The sequence below is a fragment of the Sphaerodactylus townsendi genome, linkage group LG05 (assembly GCF_021028975.2).
Source record: "Sphaerodactylus townsendi isolate TG3544 linkage group LG05, MPM_Stown_v2.3, whole genome shotgun sequence".
Taxonomy (NCBI): domain Eukaryota; kingdom Metazoa; phylum Chordata; class Lepidosauria; order Squamata; family Sphaerodactylidae; genus Sphaerodactylus; species Sphaerodactylus townsendi.
In genome coordinates, this window is record NC_059429.1 from 54,686,992 (window position 1) to 54,699,282 (window position 12,291).

At 41.5% G+C, this 12,291-nt stretch overlaps 1 protein-coding gene across 2 annotated transcripts in view; it reads right to left on the reverse strand.

Annotated features, from left to right (window-relative positions):
- The window catches only part of TNNI3K (TNNI3 interacting kinase), a 236,284-nt gene that overhangs the window by 112,340 nt on the left and 111,653 nt on the right, over positions 1-12,291 (reverse strand). The window lies entirely within an intron of this gene.

Genomic DNA, 12,291 nt, shown 5'->3' on the forward strand with positions numbered 1-12,291 from the left:
GTCCTGGCGGGCGGCGTGACTATCATGCAAAAAAGCTCATATAAAATGCCTCTGCTGCGCCAACCGCCAATCGATGAATTTGTAGACCTCTCTCTGATAAGGAGGTCAGAGGCGACCAATTATACGAAACTGGGTAATTGTGCCGGGCGAAGGAGCTAGCAGGCAGCAAGAGAGGAGGAAAAGAAAGCTCTCTTTGCCTTCCTTCCGTTGCCATCTCATAGGCCTTCATAAACGTCCTATAAGATGTTCGCGCCGCGTCGTCACGAGATTTCCTCCACACTCGCTCTAGTCGTCTAAGCGCCCGTTTCATGTGGCGCAGCTCCTCGGTATACCAGGGAGCCTGCCGAATACGGGGGCGAAGAGGACGCCGGGGAGCAACAATCTCTGATGTATACATGCTTTTCTTTTCTTTTAGTATTACATTTGCCAAACAATATATTAGCATCATGTCCAGGAAGGTTATTATATACTTGCTCTATTTTTGTTCATAAAATCCATCCTTTCTGACATAGGTTTTTTATCTCTTTTGAGCATGTATGTTTAGAAATGCAATGTTCAACTATTTCCTTTTCTGTAATAACTAGCTTCTTGTTTCACTTCATCACAGCAGATATGAATCTTTTGTTGGCAGCAAAGTTTGTTACAAATGATGATGTGCTCCTTTTGGATAGTAAGGAAAAAGGTCTTATCTGAAAACTTTATCAATTCTTTTAACAGATACTCAAGATATATATAAAACTGTGTGTGTGTGTGTGTGTGTGTGTGTTGCTTCCTGCAGTTGTATAAGGAGGTCTGGCCTAACATTTAGATATCAGGATCCAAGTGTGTATATTTTTTGAAAGAACACGCTTTAAAATACTAGTTCAATGGAAGACCTATGAAGTATTTACATTCTCAACTACTTACTGTTGTTGGAAATGTTATATTGTTAGTCTTCTCTATGGTGATTCTGCCTTTGTTCAGCTGATTTCTGGAGCACAGATTTCAGTTTTGTTAGTGATGATTCCATTTTTGCAAATATGGCTGCATTTTCTCTGACAATTTAAGTGCCTTATATCATCACAAGAATAATGTATTTGTAGCTGAAAATAATAGTTCAAAAATTGTACATCTGGCAGGGCAGAGATAGTCAGCATGGAGGCTCACTGGAAAGCCCTGTTAGCACATGATTATTCACAAAATTACCTGTGCATCAGGGTAACTGCCAGCAGGACCTGCCTCATTTAAAATATCTTCCGTATGAAATGCATATGATGCTTCATTCCACAGATACATGGTTAGAATTGATCAAACTATAGTTTATAAGCTGCAGTCAGAGAAGATGTATGGTATTTGCAGTCCAGTTTAGAACAATCAGTTAGGTTACTGGCTCCCTATCTGTAATCCAGCAGTAATACCAACATCTCTTCGGCCCACACAGTAACCCAGAGGGAAGAGTTAGGTAAGTGCCTCCCCTGGTCTCTGGATTGCACACCAGGTTGGTCCCCTCTTCCTGGATCAGGTCCTGAATGAGGAAAGATTTTTTTGGACCAACTAGGCATTCAGAAGCAGAACCACCAGGCTGGTGGGATGGATGACATGTGCCCCTACTCTCCCAGGGTTGGGAGCAGAGCAGAAGGGTGATAAGATGCAGATATAGGACCTTTTCTCTGCAATCTAACTCCCTGTGCCCCAACATTCCCTGCCCATCACCCCTGGACTATGACTCCCAGGCTGCCCTGCACCTTCACAACCCAGGCACATAGCTCCCCTTGATCAGCCAACCCTCTGACCTTAAATAACAGGCCTCTAGATTCACAACACCTCACTGCACTAGCCAGCAGGCGGGAGGAATCCACTGTCTCCCACTCGGAAAAGGGACACAAGTGGACCTCACTTCCATCTTGGGAGTACAATTCAATTTCCTCTATTCCTGGGCTATTTCCTCTCACTGGGCTATTTTTTCTCACTGAAGCCCCGTACATCCTTACACCAGCCCACCAACCAAACCAAGCAGTGAAGGAGGGGCTGATCAGGGTGCCCCATCTATATTCCACTACTGGCTAAAAACCCCTTCCCCGAACTCCTAATTAACCAACACCCCTGGGAAGCCAGAGGAGGAAAAAAAAACCTAGCACCTCTCAGTCCGCCAGCCAAGGCTGCCAGCCCTTGAGTCAGCAAGCTTCTTATGGAACTGCACCCAGAAAAACCCTTTCCTCAGCATAGCTGTTTCCCATCACGGGTAAGTGTGACTCTTCCTGCTTCAGTGACAGTAGCAGCAGGCAGCAGTCTCAACAATGTAGTCTCAGGGTGGTGTCAGTCACCAGTGGTAAATTGCGTGTGAAATAATAATTGTTGACCAAATGAAGTTATCGGAAGGCTTGAACTTTATGACTCAGTCCTGGCCCCACTCCTTTCTTGCCAGCGTTGGCATTCTGATTGTTATGGGCACCTGTGCCCTTTTCATGCAGCATTCAATAAAGGACAAGGTAGGAATGGCATTGTAGCAACAAACTTTATCTTCTACATACACATATTCACTTGAAGGTGTGTAAAGGTCTTTCTTCCAGAAAAGTGCAAATACGTACAAATCTCTCTATACATGTAAGAACATGTGTAGGATTTCCATAGTTCTTCTAAAGAACCTGCATATGCTGCTGCTGTTGCCACTCTCTGTATGGTAACTAAATGCCATTCAGTCACCATGTTATAATGTTTGAGAAGGCATAGAGATCCACTGGCATGGAGGAGAACTTATAACAGCAGGATATAGATAAACAGGAATGGGTGTGAAAAACAAGTTAGTTGAAGAAAGGTTGAAGTAGCTGAGTATATTTAATTTGGAGAAGACATAACTAAAGATAGATCTAATAGCCTTCATTAAATAACTGACGCCTACATCTTATGGGCTTCAGCTGCAGGAAGAAAGATTTCAGCTGAACATCAGGAGAAGCTCACTAATGGCAGGACTAGTTAGGGAATGCCACCAATCCAAGAGGTAGAAATGGGTTCTCCCATGCTGGAGGTCTTAATGCAGAAACTGGACAGCTCTCTGTTAGGCATGCTCTAGCTCTGGATTTCCTTTATTGTTCAGGGAGTTGTCCACCTGCTCCCAGGCCTAGGATTCAAGTATTATAGAAACAGTAACAAAACAAGCCTTAAAAATAAAGCAGGTGTGCTAACGTCACCTGGGGTACACATATAAATAAAATCCTTATGTATCCAACTCCAATCAGGTCCCTTCTAAATTTGCTACACCTCAGTTCTACCTGTTCACCAGCAATTGTTGCTCCTGGCTTACAAAATTAATGCCTACCATTTCACATTTCTAATGCCCTTTGTATACTGCAATAAATTATAGCCAGAATCACAAGTATAGTTCTGAAAAAGGAATTTTTTAGAGTATATGTATTTTTCAAAAAAACTTGACTTTTGAAAGCCTCTCATGGTGATAATACCAGCATATATCTTACTGCCCTCCACAGTAGAGTTTGAAGTCTTCCTCAAGTCTAAGGGTGCCAAGTGCAGTGACAGGATACATGCTGCCAGGATGGGAGACATGGGACTGGGGAATTAGTCATACAGGCAGAAAAAGAAAGTGCTCAGTTTTAGGAATATTTTGGAATGATGAAGAATCTCCTTATCTCACAGTTTTACTCCAAAGGGGGTAGATAAAGACTCATTTGGAGAAAAGAGATAGGGAGCTGCTTTGTGTATATGTGTGGGTGTGGGGGGGAGCAATTTTCCTTTTTCTCTCTCTTCAACTTGGATGCATTTAGAAATACCTTACCAACACTACAGTGGATCATCTTAGCTGAAGGACAAGATGACAAATGGTTATGTTCCTCAAGTAGCTTAGATTTAATAGCTTATTACACTATACAAATGCCTGATGTGATCTCAGTGCCTGCCGACTACATCAATGTTTGAATTACTTTCCACGTAATATTGACTTTTCTGCAAGTGTGGGTAGACTAGTCTTTTGTGATGAGAGCAGTCAGCTTTCAACCCTGTTTAAAACAATTTCTACACACAACTGTCTTTGATTCCTGGGACATTTCCCAGCATTGCATTTCTTAATGTAGGAGTTATTCCTTTAGAAAAGGTAAGATAAATGGACATGGAGAACTTGGTGGCAAATGCTCTCTGAAAAAGTGAAACTGAAATGTAGTGATGATGCCAACAAGCGGTAAGGCTGACTATGAGCATTAAACATGACTATGGGGTTTTGGTCGCCAAAGATCTCACCTATAAAAAGTTTTCTGCAATTTCTGTTTCTTGGTTAAACTGAACTTTACACTGTCTTTCTCTGGCTTTGTTCATACCTTTTTTCCCCCTAAGGCCACAAGTGCCACTTGAAAGTTGAACTGGATATGTGATTACTAGTTTCACAAAAGGGGCAACCCACAGGGTTCCATCCAAGTGATATTCACTGTCACCATGACAAAAGAACACCTGCTCTCATGCAATGTGAGTGGAGGCATTTGCAAACAGTAATAAACAGCTGAGATGCCTAAGGGGGAAATGCAGACCTAGTCTCTGTTGCTATTCATAATGTTGGAAGGATGAGAATGGTGACTTTTGCCATTTACAAACAGGAACAAGCAGCTGCAGTTCAGAAGGAAAGAGAGTATCACTAAAGCTTTGTTTCCATTGATGCTGGAGAGAAGGGGTTAAAATAATAAACTTGACATTGATGTCTATAGGAGTAAATCAGTGCCCAGATCAAATGTAGATGGGCTGTTGGCTCTTCTTTTTTTCTAACTATGGACCCTTTCAAAAATGAATTGTTGGATTGTATTAAGAACATATCATCCTTTTTTCCAAGATATTTTGAAGAATCACGATAGAAATATTGTTGTCAGCTCAAAAGAGTATTTCAAGAATACCTATGAATCAGAAGGTCTTTCATTGTCCTTTCCCTAACATTGTCCCCTTACTGCTACAGTATAAACACCCTTAAAAACAGGGAAGCTTCAATTCCCCATGTAGATGACAGAGTTACTAGCATAATGGCTTCTTAAATTCATAGTGGTTGAGTCTAGCAGTGGCTGCTAGCTTTGATACTTAGGAGCTAACCATTATACATGCATACAGTTAGGTGATATCCATTGCCACCACTGAAGATAGTAGCTAAAAGCACCACCCTTCCATTGTACATGCATACAGTTAGGTGATATCCATTGCCACCACTGAAGATAGTAGCTAAAAGCACCACCATGCCGTTGACTTCACTGAGCATGTCCTCTTGTCTGCTTCCTCTCAATACTACCTCATGGCACCAGAATACAGGTCATTAGAGGAGAATGAGAATGGTGACTAAAGATGGTGTACTTCCCTCCTCCTCTCAAGATCCTTCACCATACTGTAAGGCAACTCTGAGTGGCAAGCAACCTGAATCCTGTCTGTCCTTTTCTTTATCCTTCACCTTCTCTTTTCCCACTTCTCACAGCACCTTCATCCAATCCTGTTAAATCTGGCTTGACAGAAGGTCTGGGCTACTCATAACAGAGAGCAAGGAGAGAGAATTGCTAAGAAATTAATCTGTTAACCTGTATTAACTAAAGCAGAAATCTTAAAGACTAAGAACTTTTTCACTACAAGACTTTGTGAGTTACAGCACATTTTGTTAGTTCCTGGTGTTGCCAGACCAACCTATGGTGGACCAAGGGATCCTGTTTGCAAGATAGCAGCATCTCCACTCACCTCAGCCAACCTTTCAGGTGCCTAGCAATGCAGTACCAAAATGGGGAGCCCATGCCTTGCATTGGCTCAGTGCACCCAAGGAGAAAGAACTATGTCTGGTCTCCTTTCCAAATCAGCTTGCACAATAGTTCTCTCACACCCTTTCTGCCAGGATTAAGTCAACACAAGGACCTTGCCCTGGAGAGAGATCCCATCTCCAGCTGTAGACCATATGCCCTGGTGAAGACAATGGATGTGTTAATGTGCTTACCTGCCCAGTGTTGTACTAAGTAATGTTTCTTCCTCTAATATCTTTAATGACCACCTTATTTGAATTGTCATTGTTTTACAGCTGTAATTTCATCAGTTAACTCCACCCCCCACCCCCCCCACCCCCCGGAGACACCCCCAAGCCTGAAACCCCAGGCTGATATCTCAAACCATTAGACTACTGACCCAACCATTAAGGTTGATTTCTATGTCTTTTCCTTCCCAGGAAAGGTTGGAGATCTCTTTATCTAGAGAGAGTAAGGATCACTCTGCATAACCCTGAGGGTCCATTTTCCCTGTAAGAAGCCCACTCTCCCAATAGACAGTGTTCAGTATCTCTGGACGCCTCTATGTCTATGATACTGTTCCACAGCACTGTTGTAGTCCCAGAACTAAGCGCAGGTTGCTCAGTTGTGTTCATTGGACCATTCCCCTCCCCATATATTCCTCATCTATTCCAGATATATCCCCTCACAACTGCTTATAGTAGACTCTGTGTGTGTTCTGCTGCTTTTACTGTGTGCTTGTGTATCCTCATTATCCCTTAATAAAAATGGTTAAACTTTATTCACTCTCCTGTGAGTTTCTTGTGAAAGCTCTCGTATGCATAGGCAATCAAGGTCTTGTGTTGCACGGTCTCTAGCTAAAGCCAAGAATCTGCTCCTGCTAATTCCCCACTCTAAAAGGGAGAGATGGCAACAGAGTACAGCCTTATGTACAGCTCTGGATATACCGTGTTTCCCCGAAAATAAGACAGTGTCTTATATTAATTTTTGCTCCCAAAGATGCGCTATATCTTATTTTCAGAGGATGTCTTATTTTTCTGTGTTCCTGTTCGACAGACATGCTTCCAAACAAAAACTTTGCTACATCTTACTTTTGAGGGACGCCTTATATTTCAAACTTTAGCAAAACCTCTACTACATCTTATTTTCCGGGGATGTCTTATATTTGGGGAAACAGGGTAGATACCCACAATTGCATGGATAGCATATGGTTATGCTCTTAGGCATGAAAACCTCATTTTTTAGAAACAGCCAAGATTCAGCCTTCCTTTGGGAAGAACTTCGGTGCCTTTCATCATGTTGTAAGAAACATAACTATCATTGAACCACCTGTTAGGACAGTTTGTTATCCAACTATTAGACACTAGAGTCCTGTCATACAAAAATTGCATGCCTGATGGTAATAAGTATGAAGTGGCTATTGTTATCTTTTCCTACTTATAATTGCTCTTGCGGTATTTGGTCAGAAGATGGACCTTTGATTGTTTTTATGTACCTGGAATTTCCTATATACTTATGACACTGTGAACATTGAATCAAATACTCAAGGCAAGATGATACACACTACTGCATGACAAATGCTATCTTTCCCATCCTTAAGCAGGCTCTCAGACAATCCCATTTTTTACCTTCCTGCATTGGTTTCTTTCAGCTGTATAGTCTTTGAATCCTCAATTCTTTGGAATGAGATTTAGCAAGGAGCTGCAGATGGGAGGCAAAATCAGCATTCCCTCCCTCTACAAGCAGTCCGGCATTTTGCTCACACAATAGACCATTCTGTTCCTAGTCCCTGTAACTTCCTTGGAAACTTTCTGTGGTTTCTACTGAGTTGGCACCTCACACTGTTTGTGCGCATGACACAAAAACTGGCTTCACACTATGTCCTTCATCTACCACTCATTTATTACTTTCCCACAGTTAGTCCTAAGTGGAAAAGAAACAAGGGTCCAAGACAGATATGTTTCCTATCAAATTTCATCCCTATGACCAATATTCTACTATACGTATACCTGGAAGTGAATCCCCTTCACTTCCAATTTGCTGCAATCTGCTGTGCTGCTTTCAGACTCAATAATTACTTCCTTTTTTCTGAGAGTTTGCCAGTTCTGTCCCAGAACTCATATATAAATGCTTGATTGTCAATTCTTGGTACAGAATGTAAGGGTCTTTTTAACTGAAATCCCAACTCATCTTTTATTGTATTATTTATTATAATTATAACACTGACTCAGTTTGGAGCAAAGTAAACAAGCAAAACAGTTCTTAAGGCTCATCCCCAAAACAAGATTTAACAACAAAGCATTCATTCATGAGCGCCAGGGAACAGCCATCAAGCCTAGAGAAAACAGGAAGTAATTAATCACACTTGAAGGAGAAAAAAAAAGACAAGAAATGTAAAGGGATAGTAGCATGGGGAAGGCTCAATAGTACTTTGTCCAGCATTACAATGGTTTTTCAGTGGAATGAGGACTTGCAAAAGTAAGAAAAACACAATTGAGGAATGCAACAAGTTGACCACAGCATCATCTGAATGATCTGTAGAAAATTAGTGAACAATCATAGCAGTTGCAGATTAGCCAATGAATGATGAACTAGCTAGAATGAACTACATGGTACTGAATAGACAAAGGGGATTATAATTGCAAGCAAAGATAAGAACATAAGAACATAAGAACAAGCCAGCTGGATCAGACCAAAGTCCATCTAGTCCAGCATTCTGCTACTCGCAGTGGCCCACCAGGTGCCTTTGGGAGCTCACATGTAGGATGTGAACGCAATGGCCTTCTGCGGCTGTTGCTCCCGATCACCTGGTCTGTTAAGGCATTTGCAATCTCAGATCAAAGAGGATCAAGATTGGTAGCCATAAATCGACTTCTCCTCCATAAATCTGTCCAAGCCCCTTTTAAAGTATCCAGGTTAGTGGCCATCACCACCTCCTGTGGCAGCATATTCCAAACACCAATCACACGTTAGTGAAAGAAGTGTTTTCCTTTTATTAGTCCTAATTCTTCCCCCCAGCATTTTCAATGAATGCCCCCTGGTTCTAGGTATTGCAGGAGAAAGAGAGAAAAATTTCTCTCTCTGTCAACATTCTCTATCCCATCCATCATTTTGTAGACTTCAATACATATCCCCCTCAGCCGCCTCCTCTCCAAACCTTAAAGGAGTCCCAAAGCGGCTGCAGCCTCTCCTCATGCAGGGAAGGTGCTCCAGTCCCTCAATCATCCTTGTTGCCCTTCTCTGCACTTTTTTCTATCTCCTCAATATCCTTTTTGAGATGCGGCGACCAGAACTGGACACAGTACTCCAAGTGCGGTCGCACCACTGCTTTATATAAGGGCATGACAATCTTTGCAGTTTTATTATCAATTCCTTTTCTAATGTACCCCAGCATAGAGTTTGCCTTTTTCACAGCTGCCATGCATTGAGTTCACATTCCCATGGAACTATCAACTAAGACACCTAAATCCCTTTCCTGGTCTGTGACTGATAGCACTGACCCCTGTAGCGTGTATGTGAAGTTTGGATTTTTTGCCCCTATGTGCATCACTTTACATTTTGCTACATTGAACTGCATTTGCCATTTCTGGGCCCACTCACCTAATTTATCAAGGTCCACTTGGAGCTCTTCGCAATCTTTTGTGGTTCTCACCACCCTACATAATTTGCTATCATCTGCAAACTTGGCCACCACGCTACCCACCCCTACTTCCAGGTCATTTATGAATAGGTTAAAGAGCACTGGTCCCAAAACGGATCCTTGGGGGACACCACTCCCGACATCTCTCCATTGTGAGAACTTCCCATTTACACCCACTCTTTGTTTCCTGTTTCTCAACCAGTTTTTAATCCATAGGAGGACTTCCCCTCTTATTCCTTCATTGCTGAGTTTTCTCAACAGTCTCTGGTGAGGAACTTTGTCAAAAGCCTTTTGGAAATCCAAGTAGACAATGTCCACCGGTTCACCCCTGTCCACATGCCTGTTTACACCCTCAAAGAACTCTAGTAAGTTTGTAAGACAGGATTTGCCTCTGCAAAAGCCATGCTGACTCTTTCTCAGCAAGTCTTGCTTTTCTACATGTTTAATAATTTTATCTTTAATGATAGATTCTACTAATTTACCAGGAACAGATGTCAAACTGACTGGCCTGTAATTTCCCGGGTCCCCCCTAGATCCTTTCTTAAAGATTGGTGTGACATTGGCCATCTTCCAGTCTTCAGGGATGGAGCCTGATTTCAGGGATAAGTTGCATATTAAAGTGAGAAGATCAGCAATTTCATGCTTGAGCTCTTTAAGAACTCTTGGGTGAATGCAATCTGGGCCAGGGGATTTGGTAACATTTAGTTTATCAATGGCTGCCAGAACTTCTTCCTTGTCTATCACTATCTTCGCTAGTTCCTCGGATTCACCTCCTAAGAAGCTTGGTTCAGTCTCACAGCATATGTGAGACTGAAGATTTTCAGTCTCACAGCATATGTCAAATGTGAGACATCTCAAAAGCTCACCTTTCCCTTCCCATTAAGAATGTCAGCTTAGGAAGTGGTAAATGTGCTTGTAAGCTCTCAGTGAAGTCAACACCAGGCCTCAGCAACATTTAGCACCAAGCTGTTGACAACAAATTACATTTTCAGTGTTTCACAGTAGAATCTTTTGATTATATTAGCTAGAACTGAGACATAAGTGTTCTCCTATTCATGATAGGTATGTGCTCCTCATGCAACTGCATTATGTCTCACGCAAATGCTTTCTGAAGTAAAGCTTCAGAATTTTTTACACGCTTGGAGGGCATCTTATACCAAGAAGGCCACCAAGTAAAGTTTTGGTCTGAAATGCCTCCTCTTGTGTTGATTTAAAAAAAATTTAACTCATTTTTTTTAAAAAAATTCTGCATGTTTTTCACATCGAATTAGGACATAACTGCTCACTTGTGATAATTCTACTCAGTTTAACATAGTCATTCTTTATCTTTAATTTTGATTTGTAACCAGCAAAACACCAACAATAACTATTTCTGTGCTTATTTGGTTCTCACTGGATCAACTTGTAGATTTATAAATAATCACGTATTACCAAAGACCAGATGCTTTCCTGTGCTCCCCTCTATAAGAAAATGGCATTGATAGGAAGGGCTGCATGGGGATGGGAGGCATGCGGAAACCACCCTGATTTCCCTTCTGATCTACTTACTTTCCCTGCACACATATTCATGTAAATGAACGAAGAAGCAAAGGAATCACTGGCACTGTACTTGTGGTATATGTTCCTCACTCCCATACTGTTGAACTATTCATGATATTGGATGCTTAGCCAGAGAAGACTGACATCAGAATATGTTCACGTTGGATTCCAGCAACCTAAGAGGGAATTTGGGGCAATTTTTAAGGTTTTTCAGTAGAAGATGGGTGACATGGAAATGCTTTCTTAGGTAAATGAAACATCATTAGACAGCACTATAATGGTGTCCAGAGGAACCTGTCACATCAGTTGACTGGAAGGCTTTCTCCTATTCCCCACTTTTTGACCTTTCCTGAATGTACCTCTAAACGTAAGGAATTTAGTTCCTCACTTAACTACTGCAACCATTTAAAATACAAATCCTATACAGTTACTCCAGTTTAACCGGTTTATTTCTATGGACAGTTCTGAAACAGCTTTACATAGGATTACACTGAAAATAATAGAACCACTCTCAATATCTTTTTACATTCACTGTTTAGTTTTTCAAATAATTATTCACATGTTCCTGTTCTTTAATTTGGATTAAGTGAAGTAGAATAGTGAAGTAGTCTTTCTCTAGCTACACTGTCATCACTTACTTGAAAAACTACTGTAGATTTCACTGAACAGTGAAGATCTGTGCTTCTTTCCTTTGTTATTAATATAGCATCTTCCTGCCATTTTACTTCAGATGGTTTGCAATTCAAAACTGCCATATGTTAAAAAAAACAGGAAAAGGGACAGAAAGGCCCCTTCCGCACACGCAGAATAATGAGTTTTCAAACCACTTTCACAACTGTTTGCAAGTGGATTTTGCTATTCCCCACAGCTTCAAAGAGCATTGAAAGCAGTTTGAAAGTACATTATTCTGCATGTGCGGAAGGAGCCAAAGAGAAGAGGGATGAAAGCAAATTTTGGTATAGCCTCTTTAACAGTCTAAAAAATTGTGCAGGAGACAGTCCTGGGGAATGAGGAACCAAGACAGGGCAATGAATGGAGCCTTCCTCCTCTTCTTGAATGCCCTTTCTTGCTCAGGGCTCTATTTTGCTCAGGGGCATTTCACAGGCAAACTTTTAAACTGCCCTTCCTTTGAGCTTCCTGATGATACCTCCAACTTGGATAAAATAAACAGCCCAGAAGTAAAGGGTGTTTGGGTAGGTTCAGGATGTAACTTCATGTTATGGCTTCTGAAGAATCCAATCCTTTTTTCTTCTACCATAAAGTTGAATAATGCAAAACATGTGATATATTAGAATGTCACAAGGAAACTTGTCCTACTGCTCCACTGCACTAGCTGCTGCTTGTGAGGGTAGATAAATGTGTAACTCAGTGACATCAGTGCTCTGTTTATGA